This window comes from Castor canadensis, chromosome 1 (genome assembly GCF_047511655.1).
Source record: "Castor canadensis chromosome 1, mCasCan1.hap1v2, whole genome shotgun sequence".
Lineage (NCBI taxonomy): Eukaryota > Metazoa > Chordata > Mammalia > Rodentia > Castoridae > Castor > Castor canadensis.
Genome location: NC_133386.1, coordinates 135,442,055 through 135,460,271, shown reverse-complemented (window position 1 = coordinate 135,460,271; position 18,217 = coordinate 135,442,055). Strand labels below are relative to the sequence as shown.

Below are 18,217 nucleotides of genomic sequence, written 5' to 3'. Positions count from 1 at the left end.
ACTTTCTTTTGCTATACATGCCTCTCATACTTTATGCTGCTCTACCAAGGAGGTTTGCAGCTTGTTAACATCTCAAAGAGGAAGGCAGATGCATACAGTTCTTTAAGTCTCCTTGTTAGCATCTAAAAGGAAAATGGGAGGGGATGCTTAGCTGTTCTGGCTTTTTAGTTACTACTTTCTAACATCAATGTCTAATTCTGGCTCTTTTAATATTTATTAAAATAATATAATTTCCCCTATCCATCTATCCTGTTTCATCCATCACTTGAGACCAACTGCTACCAAAGTTTTAGTCATAAGACAAAGTAACATAGCAGTAAAAATTTAGCAGATCTATATAGGCATTTAAGATCCAAATCATATTTATGACAAAAATACAGGTTGAGGCCACTTGGTTATATGACTAAACCTTAAGGTTTACAAGCCCTATAAACCTTGAATTTTTTTATATAGCAGTAATTTGGCTTAAAGTTTTGTTTCAATTAACAAAAGTCAAAAAAAATTAACCTTTTTTTCTTTATGTCCCAAACACTCTGAAAGTTAATTCTTTAGATATCTACAGTCCATATGGAACTGGCATAGTAACAATCCTTCAGGTAATTCTGAACATCAGGTTATATTAGCAGAAAATACCAGATAGACAGACAGCAAAAGTCTTCAAAAAATATTTTAATTTAAGCACACAGAATTCAAAAGTGAATTCATGGGAAGGGAAATCAGACATATGAACTCAAAAAGGGAAAAAATGGAGTAGCACTGGATATTATACCCTGTTATTTAACATAGTTGCCCAATTAATAGAGACTATATAAAACAACTCTGAGTGGACTTTCAGTTACATATGGAATGTGGTGCCACAAAAATACAATTATTGTTCAAAGTTATAATGAAACGTAGATTTGTGCAGGACCAAAATCCTTCTGTCAACCTTGCTGGCTTAAGAATCTGGGTTAAGATGACACTGAGTCTTCTTGTTAGACTGAGGGTTCTGTGCTTCCTATGTTACAGGATTTTTAGTTCAGCATCAGGGAGCTCCAGATTCACACTGAATTCTTTGTCTCATGAAGCCAGAGAATGACCTTCATGGACAACAAAGGGTGAGCAGAAAGTTAGAAAGGTTTATTAAACAAAAGCACAAAGCTGTCATGGGAAAGGGAAGGGACATGAATGGGTTGCTGGAGAGCATGCGTGGTCTAAGGGTATTTACTCAGTTGAAGACAGTGCTGCTCAATCAGGTATACTAATCAGGCCTTGGGACCACATAGTTTTTATTGGATCTTTACTATAGCCTGACTCTTAATGATCTGTAGTCTTGTGGGAGGCTAGGTTAGTAATCCCGTGGATGTCCTGCAGACACTCTTCAATCAGGCCCATACTGCTGCTTTCTCTCCTCCTTGGTCCAGTTGTCCAATGTTGGTCAATCTTTGTTTCTTAATTTATGGTATACTGACTTTGGTCTTGTGACTGCCTTTTACCTATTACTGTGGGCCCATTTCCTTACTGACTAATTTTTCTAGATCTTAACCTCTTAATAGGTATCAAAGTTTCTCTAGGGAGCTCTGAGATAGAATTACTGAGAGATTAGGGGTCAGGAACAAGCCAGGCAGGTAGGTAGGGAAAAGGTCCAACAACTAACAGAAAGTCACACAATAAAACAAAAAAGAAAGGCAGTCACAAAATGCTTTTCATGCCTGTTTCACCATAAAGAAAGTGTTGTAGAAAGGGGCAGCAAAACAAGAATGACCTAAGACTCACTTATACACAAGGCAAGGCAAGGGGCAGGAGGAGTAGTTTGAAAACCAATCCCTCCAAATCCAGTTGTTCAATCAGGACATGACCATAAAAGGAACCAATCAACCTGCATTAGTTCAACACCTATTTAGCATGTGAAATTGGTAATTCCTTACTCTGGTGAATAAAGTCCTGTTAACACCCCAATTATTGTCAACCCACCCTAAGTACACTCCTTTCCTGTGACACATTTCATTCTGTTGCTTAATGAACTTCCCTAACTCTTATGCTTACCTTGTTTTCTGTGAAGTTCATTCTTGCTGTGTGAGATAAGAACCCAGAACTTGACCCTCCCTGTGGCTAAACATGGCCAGCAAGTTTGAATGGAGGCTTTGAGTTCCATACAAACATCCTATATCATTAGCATTTTCCATTCTCATGCAAATCACAATAGATATTTTCAACAGACCTGATTCTTTATGTCCTTTAATCTCTCAAATTGGTGCTAAAAGCCCAAAAACAAAGAATCCAAACCCAAAATTCCTTTTCAGAAAATTGGCTGGAGAAGAACCCCAACCAAAAGAGAATGACAAACTTAGTTCACATTAAGCCCAACATTGACTCATAAGAAAGTGACAAATGGCAAGGAAAAAACTAGGATGAGGTAGAGTATGTGTGAGTTTATGGGGGATACAAAATGTTGGCCTATAGATTCCAAAGCTTTCATTTCATGATTTCATCAAAGGCAGTCTTGTGAGCTGGTATCAAGAGTTCTTCCCTTCACAGGCCAAAGAATTGGCTCGTGAGGCACTGAATTGACTCATGGGATGACAAGGTCAGCACACAAAGTAGCATTTATTAGAGAGAAAGGAAAAGCTGCCACTAGAGACAGACAGGGAGCTGGAAAATCTGTAGCTCCCTGTGGTTTATACAGGTGTTTTTTTGTTTTGGTTTGGTTTTTTTGGTCCTTTTTGTTGGGGAGAGGTGTTAGGAGTCAAGGGTGGAGTGGTCTTTTAACATATCTCTGTAGGAACATATACACAGTTCTGCAAAAGCCTACTGTTTTTGAGACATTCCCAGAGGGCCATAACTTGTGAAACCACCTGGCCCTTTACAGGATATAGAGCTTTACAGGATCCAGTGCTCTTGGGGGCACTGGATCATTTTGTCTTCTGACCCCTAGACCCAACAAATCCCCCATCTAAGATGAGTACCCAACTGCTGTTGGGGAAAAAGTGCAGCATCTCATCTGGCTAATTCCTCCTGGCAGTGGGGTAGAAGACGGAGGGGAGGTGTAGGGGCATTTGGCTCAGGGGTTGACCCATGTGGTCTCCAGGGAACTCCAAAAGAACTGGATGGAGGGTGCATGGTAGGCAGAAGTGAGTATTCCCTGACTAAGAGCTGGAATTTTATCTTTTGCACCTGTGAAGATATAAACTTGGAAAGAGCATTTATTATACAAGGCCCAAATAGGAGTGCCAGAGTAAGCATAAAGAGGAGACCAACTACAGGTAATACACAGGGAGCCCAGCTCCACATGTTGTTCCAAAAGGACTAATAATTGGCTAATTCTTGGGTCCTTTTCATAATGTATTCTTGTAATTATTGGGCCATGTCTCTGGCTACTCCAGATTTGTTAGTATAAAAGCAACACTCTTCATCTAGGAAGAGGCATGTTCTACCTTTTTCAGCAGTTAATAGGTCAAGAACATGCCTGTCTACTTGGTCTTGTAAAGCCTCTAAGGACTGTGTAACTTGCTGTATGCCATCAGAAAAATTTTTTTTATAATTTTTAATAAGTATGGACTGATGTGCTCATGTCCCTGATGCCAGCACCTATTCCAGTTGTGATCTCCATGGCTACTAGTAGGGGATAATTTGAATGGCTCTCTTTGATTGAGTGTAGGCTGTTAGAGAAATAGGGACAGATTGGTTGTTAGGGATAATATTGATTTGTGGGGCTGGAAGGGCTAGAGTGCATATTCCCCTCCAATAGGGAAGCAGGGAAGCATAGGCTGAAGTTCCACAAACAAAATGAGGTCCTCAAAAGGATGAACTGTTAGATCAGTTGGCAGTATTATCTTAACACAAAGCTCTTTAGGAATTTTTTCCAGTGGAATCAACCCATGTAGGCTTTGGAGGCACTGGGGGGCTGGATGGGTCAGTTTTACCTTGGCAATATTGGGTCTTGTTAAGTGAAGGCCCAATATTTTATCTGGCGAAGTCCCAAGTAATTCTGTGGTAGTCGCCAATACCTGTGAGAGACCTGGGGGGAGGCACAGCCAGTTTTCAGCTAAAGAGGGATTTGTATAGTTTAGGAGATGATAGGTAGAATTAAGTAGTCTGCATATCTGGAGGTCTAAGTCATAAATCCTATTGCGCTGAAGAAGGCTTTCAAGCTGGTTGTTTAGTTAGATATCCAGCAGACAGGGCCAGTTACCATAGGGCAAAAAGGATCTGCATAACCCCAATAGCTGTTAGTTGTTAAATTTTTAATTGAATATTTTTTCCATTGGTATAACAGGAAAGGACTCTACCTGTTTTGTAAAATCTTGTGGCCTGTGGGGATAGGCAGAGGTTCAGGGACATTGTGGCAGTAGTGGGTCTACAAGGGCTGGACTCATGTTATCAAGAGGTATGGCTCTAACTAGAGGAGAAGGGAGGGTCATTATATGTGGATTAAGAGGGACAGGGTCCAGAACCAAATTGCTAGGAGACCCCATTATGTAGGCTTGTCCCTCATGGAGGCAGAAAGTAGGTCCTTGTTTGACACATAAATCAAGTTGATTGCCCCAAGTAAGGGGACAATATACTTTGCATCTGCACGGTGGGGGGAGGGGTAGGAATCCATTGTTACAGGGCCTAGTAAGGCACAGATTATGAGAGGAAGTGGAGCATGAGAAACAGGGCAGACAGGACAAGGTATCCACTACTTAAGACCAGTCACTGGAGCCGTGTCCACTCAGAGGGAGAGGTCACCCACAAACAAACACTCAAGATAAGGGGAACAATAATTTAAACAACCCACAGAAAGAGAGAGAGAGAGAGAGAGAGAGAACGTAAGTCATATATCTCATGTGGTTCTTTTGAAGAGGTATTTGAGGTCTTTCACTGGTTTACAGGAGCAGGCTAGCAGAGCTGAGTGAGGTTTTGGGGTGAGCTCATGAGGCTCCAGTGTCCAACGTTTGGCTCAGGAGATGTGAATCCAGGAATCCAGTCCAGCAACCTTAATTCCTGTGAGAGTAAATAGCAGAACCAGGTACAACCCCTCCAAGGGAACTTCAGAGAGGCCATGAGAAGCATGAGGAAGTTTTACTAAGACCATGTCACCTGGACAAAACAGTGGGGAAGAGTCCCCCCTTGGCTTATCTTATCTCAGCTCAGAAAAAAATCTGTTGGAATTTGTCTAGCTGGGTGGTGTGGGCACCAAATTGGTAGTCTCAGTGTCCAGGAGGAGATCATTTTGAAGAAATGGACTCCCATAAAATGTGCCTCAAATGGTGTCAGACCCAATGAGTTTGGGGTATTTCTGACTCAGGTCTGGGCCAGTGGTTACATCCTTGGCCAGGGGAGGTGAGTTTCTTGAGCCAACTTAAACAAATGTTTCTTAAGTAGTCCATTGGCCCATTCCACCTTACCAGAGGATTGGGATCTCCAGGCACAATGGAGGTGGTATTTGATTCCCAAAGCCTTAGAGATCTCCTGGGTGACTTTGGCTCAGAAGGATGGCCCATTGTCCTTCTGGAGAGTCTGGAGAAGTCCAAATCTAGGGATTATCTCATTAATTAGGAACTTAATTACCTCCTGGGCCCTTTCAGAGGAACAGGGGAATGCTTCTACCTATCCAGTAAATGTATCTACCAAGAGTAGGAGTAATCTAGAGGTTGGGTCTCCTGGCAGGTGACTGAACTCAAGTTGCCAGTCTTCCCCAGGATATGTGCCTTGTCTCTGGATCCCAGGGATAGGCAGGGCAGAGTTGCAGGGATTGTTACACTGGCAAATTTCACATCTGCTGATAATATCTTGGAGGGTATCTTTGAGTGTTATCCCTATAAATAATTGACTAGCCAATGAGAGTGTCTTATGAATCCCTAAGTGATAAGATTGGTGTAAGGTTTTGAGGACATTTCATTGGCTACTTTGTGGAAGAAATAGCCTGTCTTCAAGAGTTATCCTCCATCCCCTATGGTCAAGGTGATAATTCTGCTCAGAGGCCTGTTGGTGTTCAGTGGCAAGTATTGAGAACAATTATGGGAGAAAAGTGATCCTTCCCTTACAAAGGGGACTTGAACATAAGGTTTTTGGTCTGCCTCTTTTGTTACCATGTTAGCTCTATTGTTTCCTTCTGTTATTTTGTCCCCAGATCATTGGTGCCCAGGGCAATGAATTACTGCCACAGCTTTGGGAGTAGGACTGACCCTAGGAGGTCTAGGATTGCTTGAGAGTGCTGAATGGGAGATCCTGTTGTACATAGTAATCATTCTTTCCAAAAAGCCACATGGGAATGGAGGACCAGGAAGGCATACTTAGAGTTTGCACAAATATTGGCACTTTTTCCCTTGAGATAGTTGTAATGCCTTGGTGAGAACTATCAATTCAGCCAATTGGGCACTAGTGGAAGGAGGCAGGGGCATAGCCCATAGGGTCTGAGTGATAGACACCACAGCTGTCTCTGCCCATCTAATCCCCTCTTGGACTGATGAGCTCCCATCAGTGAAGAGGGTGAGGTCTGGATCTCAAAGTCGTTGATCAAGGAGTTCAGGCCTAACCCAATAGCATTTGGCTAGTACTTCCTCACATGAGTGTGTAATTGGGCCCTCCTCTATGGGGAGAAAAGATGGTGGAGGCTTATAGCTGGACATTCTAAGAGCTGGGCCTGGTATTTGAGCAGTCTGTTATCTGGCAGCCATACTTTCCCTTTTGAGATTAGGAGTCCTCCCTAATTATGAGGAATATGTATGGTCAAAGTTATGCCAAGAATTAGTTTTGGGGTTTCTGGGATTAAGAGACAGACTACTGCCAAGACTCTTAAGTATCCAGGTCATCCCTTGGCCACATTGTCTATTTCCTTACTCAGATTCCCACTGGCTGTAGTGTTGGCCCTCAGGTCTGAGTAAGTATCCCAAGGGCTAGAGTTCCCTTTTCATATACATAGAGCTGGAAATGGTCCTTGGTAGGCAAACACAGGGCCAGAGCTGTTTGGAGTGCCTGTTTGAGAATTTGGAAAGCTTTTTTGCTCTCTTGATACCATTCAAGATAGGACTTAGAGTTTTGTTGAGCCTCTTTAAGAAGCTGATGTAAGGGCCTGGCTAAGTCTGCATATCCCCAAATCCAAATCCAACAGAACCCAGTGACCCCCAAAAAGGCTTACAGCTGGTGCAAGGTCTGGGGCAAGAGACACCCCAAAATTGGCTTAATCCATTCAGGACTTAAGGAAAAGGTTTGTTCCTCCAGAACCATGCTAACTTAGGTAACCCTAGGAAGGCATAGTTGGGATTTTTTTCTCAAGATCTGGTAGCTTTGAGAGGCCAAAAAGTTTGGAAGGGATTCAGTTGCTCTGGAAACAAGAGGCTCAGTGGACCCACAGAAGAGTAGGTCATCAACATACTGGAGAAGGGTGACCCCTGGGTGTTACCAGTCCAGTAAGTCTTTGGTTAGGGCATCCCCAAAAGTGTGGAGGCTGTCTCTGAAGCCCTGAGGCAATTCCATCAGTGTCAGCTGTTGTGAGGGATTGGTGGGGTCTTCAACCAAACAAGGTCTGGCTATCAGGATGTAAAGGAATGTAGAAGAAGGCATCCTTTAGATCTAACATAGAGTAGTATTGAGCTTTTGAGGGTACTTGGGCCAATAAAGTATAACAGTTGGGGACAATTGGATGAAGGGGAAAGACAGCCTCATTAATGGATAAGAGGTCCTGAACCAACCTGCATTTATTTGGCCCCTTATGGACAGCAAAAATAGTAGTGCTATAGGGGCTTGAGTATTCCACTAAAAGTCCCTGTTGCTTTAGAAGTTAATAATGGCCAATATACCCTGTTGTCCTTCAGGCTTTAGGTGATATTGCTTTTGATGAGAGAACTGAAGGGAGTCTTTTAGCTTTATTTGTACAGGAAGAACAGTTTTTATTATACTGACAGTTGTACTGTCATTCCAAACTGTGGGATATACTTGTTTTTCAATAAGGGGGATACAGAAGTATTCCCAGGGGAAAGTAGAATTTGGACTGTAAGGTAAAATAATATGTCTCACCTCAAGAGGGGTGTTGGAGTGTCAGGGACCACAAGTAAAGAGTGACAGAAGTAGAGTTTCCCCAAGAAGCAGGCCAGTGGCCAGGTGAAATAATGCTCAAGAGAATGCCCAGATATGCCCTGAATACTAGTTTATCTCTGGACCTGGGCCCTGGAAAGAAAAAGAGGACAGAGCAGTGGGCTCCTGGTCCAGGAGGAAAATGACCTTTCACTTCTCAATGATGATTGCAACCTAAACCTCTTCTATTTTGATATCAAGGAGTGGAGCCTGGACAGGAGACCCCAGAACCCACCAATTCAAGAGAGGTGACATCCCACCTTCTGTCCAGAGACAGGGGGATTTAGACCTCCAAAGGTCGCCCTTACATATGGGGCATTGTTCTAGAGGGGACTGGGGCTGTCTCCTGGGCTGCACCCCTCTTTGACACTCTCTACATAAGTGTCCTTCCTGTCTGCATTGGTACCATGTCCTGGGAGTGGGGCTCCATCAGGTGGGGAGCTCCTTGAGCACAGTGATAATGTCCTTGTGTTTTTTTTATCCTTATCTCTCTTTTAGTTAGGTCCAGGTTGTAATACACACAGGTGGCAAGCTGCACCAGTTAGTCCAAAGATCTTTCTCCTTTGGCTACCACTTTTTGAAGTTTTCTATGGATGTCAGGTGCCAATTGAGTTCAAATTTGTCCTTGAGGAGAACTTCCCCCATCTGTGACTCTGGGTCCACAGTGGTATGTCTTTGAATTGCATCCTTAAAATACTGTAAAAAGGCAGAGGGAGATTCATCAAGGCCCTTTTGTACAGTAGTCACCTGGGAATAGTTTAGTGGCTTGACCTTGGCCCTTTTTAGTCCCACCACTACTAGGTAGATAAAGTTATACCTCTTCCATTTGTCCCCCAGATCATTTGTGTCCCAGCAGGAGTGTGCTTGGGGAACTGCTTGTGCCCAGGTTGGTATCTTCTTCCCTCATTCCATGGGATGGGGTGATAGGGGCCCATTGGAGGTGGAAATCACCTCCCATTTGGGCGGCCTGGACCAAAACTCGCTGCTTTTCAAGGGAGGTAAGGGTTTGGTCCAGTAGGAGCATGACGTCCTTCTAGGCCAATTAACAGGTTTGGATTATGATGATAAAGGTCTAGATTATCTGTATAGTTGCCCAGGTTCATTTTCATCTCTTTTAGTTCTGACAGTTGGAATGAAACATAGATCCTACCTCTCCCTGTCACTTCCTGTTGTAAGGGATAGCACCCATGCGGAGGCACAGGGTGGCTAGGCAGCAAGGGAGAGGCTGTGGCTGTTAATTGAGGTGGATCTTTTGATCTCTCATATTTGGCTTTGGGTTGTTTGCAAAGGGTTTTGGCCCTGAGTTTCCTTAGGTGGTTGGAGGCTGTAGACCATAGCCATGATCTAGGTGTCCAAATGGCACTTATTGAGCTACTCTGGATGGTCTCAAGGGAAAAGAAAAGCTGGGCATAGGGAATTTTGGTCCATTTTTCCTCCCTCTTAGAGAAAAGATCTAATTGTAGGACAGTATTATAATGTATACAGCCCTCAGGGGACCAACTCTCTTCATCTCCCAAAGGATATTTGGGCCATGCCTTGGTACAGAGAAAGGTGAGGATCTTCTTCTTAATGTTTTTGGGGTCTAGTTCCTTCCAGTATTTCAATAGGTAAGCCAGTGGGAATCTTTTAGGCACCAAGGGTGGAAAACTGGAAAGAGCAGGTCCCATCTAACAAGACCAAAAACCTCACATTCAGAATACCCCCTTTATTGGTGTCCCAATGGGGGCTGACTGAATGACAGTGTGCATCCCTGTCATGTTGTGACTGCCTTCTGCCACCCATGGCTAGGACCAAAGGAAATAAAACTGTGACTTGGATTCCAGCACTGTATTGAAGCCACCAACTGATGAGGTTCCTTGTCTCCTTACCTTATATCCCAAGCATTTGAGAAGCTTCCACCAAAAGAAGCAAGCCAATTCAAATAGGACCCTATGAGTAAAAGGACTGATAACCACCACAAAGGCTCTGTACATGAAGGGAGAGGGTTCATAACATGTCTTCTTTTCTCTGGGGAGGTATTATCCAGGAGGGCCTCAAAAGGGAACATTATACTTAAAAGGGTGGAGGGGGTACCTGCTTCCTCCCAGGAGCATTCCCCAAACAAGCCCAGAGCAAAGGCCGGGCCACTGTGACAATACCAAATTCCCCAGGCTCTTCCCTAATCATCACACAATTATGACCCCTGGGCCAAAGATTGTGGTAGAGTAAAGGGCAATGGAAGTCAAAGAGGTCATTAAAAGACTGAGAGCATATTCCCCATGGGAATGTGGGGTCACAATAAAGACAGGTTTGGGGAGGGAGTGGAGGACTGAGATGACTTAAGAAGCAGTGACAGGAAGAGTCTGTTCCCAAAGATCTGGGAAGAAATTCGCCACCTCTCATGAGGACAGAAGGGGTGACATAACATCCTAGGTGAGGGAGAAGGAACAGAGCCTAGAGATGCGACACAAACTTGGAAAATTAACAATTATGTGTGCTTTCAGGTCGCTCCAACTAGATGGTACTGGAATACTGTCAGCCACACAAAATCTCTTGTCTTGGATTGCTGCCTCTGGCAGAAGGGGGTATTGACAGGTGGGAGAAGAAGATTGTCAGGTGGGAAATCAAACAGGCCTCCTCCAAGGTAGCATAAGACCAACCCCTGGCTTGGTCTTGACTCACAGGAAGGGAGCAGAGATTCCCCCCAGAGCAGGAATCAATGTGAGGCCAAAGTTGGTTAGGAGTTGTTGATCTGTTACTGTTACAGGTAAGTCCCTCAGGATGACAGAAACAGAGAGAGAGGCATGGGGAGTGGCACAGGGAAGTCTACTTTTGGTTAGTCCTCAGCAGGAGATTTCCCCCAGCAGGAGTATACAGCAGGGTGCTGTGCCAGAAGCTCAAGGTCACATCTTAAGCAAAATCCTACTGGTTTGGCACTCAGTCATACTAACCTTGGTACAGGGGAGGTGTCCTTTTGTGCAGTCACCAGAAATGTTGCAGTCTGGGTTCAAGAGTTCTTCCCTTCATAGGCCAAAGAATTTGATTGTGAGGCAATGAATTGACTCATGGGATGACAAGGTCAGCACACAAAGTAGGATTTATTAGTAAGAAAGGAAAAGCCGCTCCTAGAAACAGACAGGGAGCCCAGAAAATCAGTAGCTCCCTGTCATTTACAAAGTGTTTTTTTTTTTTTAATTTAACCCTTTTTGTTGGGGATGAGTGTTAGGAGTGAGAGGGGAGTGGTCTTTTAACATATCTCTGCAGCAACATGTACATGAATGCCTCCTGTTTATCTGCCTTGTGGCATTTTGAGACATCCCCAAGAGGCCATGACTTGTGAAGCCTCCTGTCCCTTTACAGGATATGGGGCTCACAGTGCTTTCATGGGTGATGTCTTCTGATTCCCCAGACCCAAAAACAGCAAAGAGCCATTGACACTGGCTCAAAAGGGGAAACTGTTGGGAACCAAAAGCTACAGTCTGACAAAGTCGCCGTGGCTTAGCAGCATTTCGACAATATGGGAATCTGCAGGTGTACCATGTCTCTACAAAGGTGGGAAGGAATGCTAAATGGCTTCCCTTTACTAAAAAGCCTTTACTAAAAAGAAGTTTATACTTAGTCAAGGACACTGTGAGTAAGAGTGCAGGGTGGAAAACACAGAAAGGCTGTAACTAGGTCAGAGTGTTTTTGATGTTTAAGTCTCTTCTCTTTTGTATAAAACTGGCTGAGAAAAATAGAATTTTGCCAGTTGGTCATCAGCCTGCTGGCCCTCTCGCTATGTGTCTTGTCTTGTTCATTCCTGCCCTGACTTCTGCCATCCCGGCAGGAAACAAAAATGAGTTCCAAGGAAGCAGGGATTATACCCATTTTCCCTTTATCTCCAGGGCAGGAAAGCTAAGAGTGAAAGACTCTGGGAGCAACACATGTAAATATTGCTATCTGAGGTTGCTAGTCCCTTTGAAGGAGAGTTAACAGTCACTAGCCTAATTCCATTGTGTGCCCCTTTTTGCTTTATTTTCCTTCTTCAAATATTTCTCCTCCAAAGTCACTCTGCTCTGCAGTTAGTTTGGATTCCAGGAATGGTCAATAACAGCTTTATGACAAGGGACTGAAATTTACCCCAAGCCACAAATGACCCTGGCAGGACAGAGAATTCCATAATGAAACCATCTCAGAAATGAAGACAATGATGATGAAACCCAGAGAAGGATCAATCATTTTATGAAAACCAGACTGCTCCCCTAAAGTGATGTGCTATGTGACCATTCTCATGTCTAGCTTCTTAAGTTTCAGTTTCCTACCATGCCGTCTCCTCCTCCCTACTACATAATTACTTAAATTAGGTTTAAAAGAAAGGGAATTAGGTTTATTTTGCATTAACGGACAAAGACCAACTTTATTACAGTAATGATGCAGGTGGTACATACTATGCAATATATACACATATCTAATGGTACATAGTACTCTATTAATATGTGTAAATTTTATGTGTTTTTTTAGTAAAATTAAAAACATTAAAATATTCACATAAAATGGATGAAAGAGCTTTTCATTTGTGTAAATTTAGAAAAAAGAGCAATTCTGAACAGTAAAAACCATTGCATAGTCAACAATGAACTGATTTAAAACATGTATTCGCTTAAGCTAAATATAATCAATTATGTACTTGAAAAGTTGGATATGGCTATTTATGTGAATTACATTGAGTGAGGATGCAGATTGGAGTTAATGAGCCTTCTGACTGTCTCCTCACACCTTTGTTCCTAAAGCTGTTAATGAGGGGATTCAGTATGGGGATCATGATGATATCAAGCATAGTTGCTACTTTGACCAGAAGCCATGAACTTTTGGAATTGGGCACACAATAGAGGAGGATGACCCCAAAAATGATGCTCAAGGCAGTCAGTTGGGAGGCACAGGTGGACAAGACTGTTTGGGCAGCCCATCATTAGAAGGCATCTGATGATAGTGACAACCATGAAGACACAGGAAACCAAGATTGAAACACTTGGCACTTTCAAACGAAGCAAGTTTGTGATTGCGTTTACATGCCTGTGCCCAGTCTTCATTAGCAATATTTCAACAGTACTTATCTTACACCAAATCTCCTGTACTCACATCTAATCACCCCTCTATTAACCTAGTCATTGAAAGAAACCATCCTGCTAATCAGCAGGTCAATTTTATATTTAAACAATTGTTGTAGGTCGTTTTCTGATTTTTATTTTGCAATAGATATATTTCTATCTCTGGAATTCAAATAAAAAATACTGTCTATTTATTCTCTATCACAATATATTGTATAAACTATTTCCTGATATTTTTCTTGCTTTTGCATGGGTGATATTTTTACTCATTTCCTCACTTACTGGTTTGCTTTTTCATTTACTTATCACTCTGATTGAAAAATATTCAGAAGTTCTCCTCATCATTGTTAATACAACATTAACCTTCCTGAACACATGACAATCCTAAAATAACTAGACCCTCTAGTCCAAGGATATCTGTGCAGAATACAGTGGATGAGGTCAGGAAGGTGCTGTTACTTGCTCTATCTCTAACAACTTAGAACTTGTGACTATCATTGGAGCTTGTTATCTGAATTCACTACTATGCCAAACTTTGTCCATAGTTTATTGCTAAACCCACAAACTCCTGTTACATGGCTAATTTTTTAGCACAAAATTTGGAATTGTACATTAAGTATGACATTAAACTGTGATTTGGCCAGTCTGTTAAACCACAATTAAACATTATTTTATTTTAATTCTAGAAGAATACCTATGTTGTTTTTTATCATATAAATTTAGTGCAATAAGTACCGGGAGCCATAGCAATGTCGAAGGATTCAGGAGACTTAAGCCTGTTGCTTCCTTATCATTTTGATTGCATTGTATACTTTGTGGTTTTCAAATGAAACACATAGTGATAAAGTTCCCGCAAGACAATTAACTGCAAAAAATAATGTTACAATGGTGATTTTGTGAAAATGGCCATGGTGTTGATTGGATCTCATCTAAGCACCTGGAACATTACTGGGATTCTATGAATAATCTCTGCTCATTGTATTAGGAAAAAAATGTCCCTGGACTTTACATTCTGGAGTTTGTAGTTTTTGATTTAAAACTCAGTTTTAATTTTTTCTGTCATTCTGATCTGTTTCCAGTGATTAGTAATCTTCATTTTCCCATTGTTTTTCCATCAGTGTCTAGTGCTTTCTACTTATATTTTCATGATCTCAGGGTATTAAAAACTGTAAAGCAAATTAGGAAAGTTTAAAACAGAGAAATTTCAAAATGCTTCTTCTTCATTTCTACTGTCACTTGCTATCATTTAGAGTCCATGAAGCTATTTAATCCATTTCTACTTTATTCTTGAATACAACAAGTGTTTTTGAACACTTACAAATGCATAAAATTGAAACTATTTTACATGGGTTCCTACAATATTTACATCAAGTAATAAATTATTTGTTACTAAATATAATGGGTAATTTATATTAGTATTAAAAAGTTTTATCCTATAAGTACACTCATTTATTTCTTCTTTATTTATCTGAAATATGCCACTAATTAGATAACTCTACCATGAGGCCCATAGCCAGTGAATAAGGTCAGCGTTTTTTCTTCTAGGAGTTTAACACACTAAGTTAATAGCCAGTATCCAAATCTGACTCTACCCTCAATATATTGGTGCTCATGAGGTTTTTGTTTTTGTTTTTCATTTAGTGAGACTGGGATTTGAACTAAGGACTTCACACTTGCAAAGCAGGCACTGTACTGCATGAGCCGTGCCTCCAGTCACTTTTCTTATTTTTTCTGATTCTTTTTAATACATCCATTCTTCCTTTATTATTTTGAGCCATATCCTATTGCTGTGTTAAATTACTAACATAGCTCTTTGAAAAAAAATTTTTTGAGTACACATAGATCACTAATTTTTCTTGCATCTGTATTATCACAATAGCTTTACAAAACTGTCATATTTTGCTCTCTTATGTGTATATTTAAGTGTGTGTTATACATCTTTCCTGAATTCATTACATTTTATGAGGATAAAACTACATTTAACTTTTCATTTCGAGCCTCTATTATATGCAGCATAATATTTAAGGACATAATTTCAAGTTTAGTAAAATGATTGCAAGAGCAGGGAAAGTACAGTTTGCCACCTTGTATATGCACTATTATCTCAACTCTGTATCTGTGACTCTACCATGTTAACAGGATTTTTGCTCACAAAAGTTTTCTGAATTTTAGGATACTCCATATAAAAATGAAAAGCTATCCATCAGTGAAGCAAGTCAAAAGTGGTCAAATTTTATGATGTACAGGTTTTTAATTGATGGCTTCCTTGCTTATACTAATAATATGGTGTACAGTCAACCACAAAATTAAAATGTTCGTATAAATTTTCCCACTCCTTTAAAAGCAGTGAAGAACTTTGAAAATAGAACTCAGTAAAAGAACCAACAAATGGCATCTTTATCTACTGTGAAAAATTCAGAAGGAGGAGAGACCTCTTGAGGACTAGTCATACATTGAAATTATGTTCTATGATCATGTTGTTTGTCTTGTATGTAATTGCTTGACTCTGGGGACACCAAGCCTGAAGAAACCTGAGCTAAAAAAAAATAATTAGAGGAAACTTCGTCTTCATTGCCTGCCAAAATATTTCTTTTCCTTTTATTATGTGTGCTGGTAAATTAAACCCATGGTCTTGCAAGCAACAAAAAATGATCATATTAATTCTAATTACTGCAAGACAATTAAAATTGATGGTTATGGAAGGTGTATATATTCATATATATATATATATATATACATACATATATATGATTGTTTTCATCAGTACTGTACAGATTTTAAGATTTATACTTCACTTCTTTCTGCACCAATAACAGTTGACTTGTGACTGTAATTCTACAAGAGGAAGATAATTTCTTTTCTCTTGATTTGTGGCTCAACCAGAAGGCAATGGTTCACCAAAATGAGAGACACACAGGCCTAGACAGAAGATCAGCTAACCAAGTTAGCCTAGTCTCCAAGCCTGAGCAGCACAACTGGTTCACCAGGGTCAATTCATTGATGTATACCACTCGAGTTTATGAGTGATTCTTTTTAATGTATAAATAACTAATGGCAAAATAAATTCTTTGTGTTATATCAGTATCAATGTCCATCTTGTTGTATTATATAATCTTAGAATAAACTGGATAAGACAATTCACGTCTATCTCTATTATTTCTGCAAAAAGAAATGAATCTAACATTCTCAAATTACAGCTCAAGTTTGAGTAGAAGAGCCTGGCATGTTGCTCCTTATTTGCATGTCCTTTATATTCCTTTGTTGAACCTAACTTTTTGTAACCTTTTCAGCAAGTAAATGTTAAACATTTTGCTTCATGGCAAAGACAGAACCAGAGACCATCTGTGCAAATGACTGACTTGTCTGATTTCTTTCTATTTTTTTCCTGGTCATATTTCCTCCCTTATCTTGATATCTAAGCAAATGTACAAAAATAAATGCCTTGTGGTTATTTAGAAATGATGCAGAAAATATTACTCTTATTTTTAGTGAAGAAAATCAGTTTTGTAGTTCATGTTAACCTAAGTAAAGTACAAATGAATTTCACTTACAAATGTAACATATTATTGTTATAAAACAGAGAGAAAATGTAATTAATAAATTATATCAGATTCCATACTTTAAAGGACAGATATACTTCTTGTATGTTTCTTATTTGCTGTGTACAGTTTTCAACAGCAAACTAGTCTATGTAGAATTAAACAGATGTAAAATGATGGTCTTTTTACGTATTCAGTGTTTTTGAGTGAGCATCTCTTTATGTGCTAATGAAAATGATGAAGTCAGGTAGTTCATTAGAATATATAATTCTTCAGATCATATCAAAATTCATATTATTACTTAATCTACTACATTCTGGGAGAAACATAAGAAAATATTCTTTCCCTTTTTCCATATTATTTACAGATGGACATTTAATAAAAGCAGATATATATATAAATTGTGCAACTAATCTTTTTTTTATTGTTTTATTATTCATATGTGTATACAAGGCTTGGGTCATTTCTCCCCCCTGCCCCACCCTCTCCCTTACCACCCACTCTGCCCCTTCCCTCTCCTCCCCACCCCCTCAATGCCCAGCAGAAACTATTTTGCCCTTATCTCTAATTTTGTTGAAGAGAGAGTATAAGCAATAATAGGAAGGAACAAGGGTTTTTGCTGGTTGAGATAAGGATAGCTATACAGGGAGTTGACTCACATTAATTTCCTGTGCGTGTGTGTTACCTTCTATGTTAATTCTTTTTTATTTAAACTTTTCTCTAGTTCCTGGTCCCCTTTTCCTATTAGCCTCAGTTGCTTTTAAGGTATCTGCTTTAGTTTCTCTGCGTTAAGGGCAACAAATGCTAGCTAATTTTTTAGGTGTCTTACCTATTCTCACCCCTCCCTTGTGTGCTCTCGCTTTTATCATGTGCTCAAAGTCCAATCCCCTTGTTGTGTTTTCCCTTGATCTAATGTCCACATATGAGGGAGAACATATGATTTTTGGTCTTTTGGGCCAGGCTAACCTCACTCAGAATGATGTTCTCCAATTCCATCCATTTACCAGAGAATTATGTGCAACTAATCTTAATAAATTTTGACTAATTATTTGGAGAAATGTCTATTAGTCACAAGTCAAGGACATGTACAGATTATAGATTTTAAAAAATGAATTTTGTATGTGTGGCTGTGAATGATATATTGAATGAGAAAAAACTTATGGAGGTTAACTTTCTGGTGGTCTCCCCAATATCATTATTTCTTACACTATAGGTGGGAATGTAACATGGGGATAACAGTGCTGTAAAACAGTGCATAGTGGCTACTTTGACAAGGAGCAAAGAGCTTATAGATTTGAGCACCTATTAAAGTAGAAAAATGACCCTGTGGAAGATGCAGATGTTGACCAGGTAGGAGATAAAGATGAGAGGGATTTTTAGAGTGCTCCCTTAAAGGACATCTTGATGACAGGGACAACTATGAAGAGATAAGAAGTAAGGATGGTCAGGTGGCTACAAAATTCATTGAATATGGAAATGATTAAGCATGCCAGGTGATAGAAAGTGGCATCAGAGCAGATTACAGAGAATATGTCAGAGTGCTCATAGCAAAAGTGAGTGTTGACCAAGAAAATA

At 40.4% G+C, this 18,217-nt stretch overlaps 1 pseudogene; it reads right to left on the bottom strand.

The window, feature by feature from the left end:
* Window positions 1-14,563: 14,563 nt before the first annotated feature.
* LOC141416544 (small nucleolar RNA SNORA3/SNORA45 family) lies at window positions 14,564-14,702 on the bottom strand (annotated as a pseudogene).
* Window positions 14,703-18,217: the final 3,515 nt, after the last annotated feature.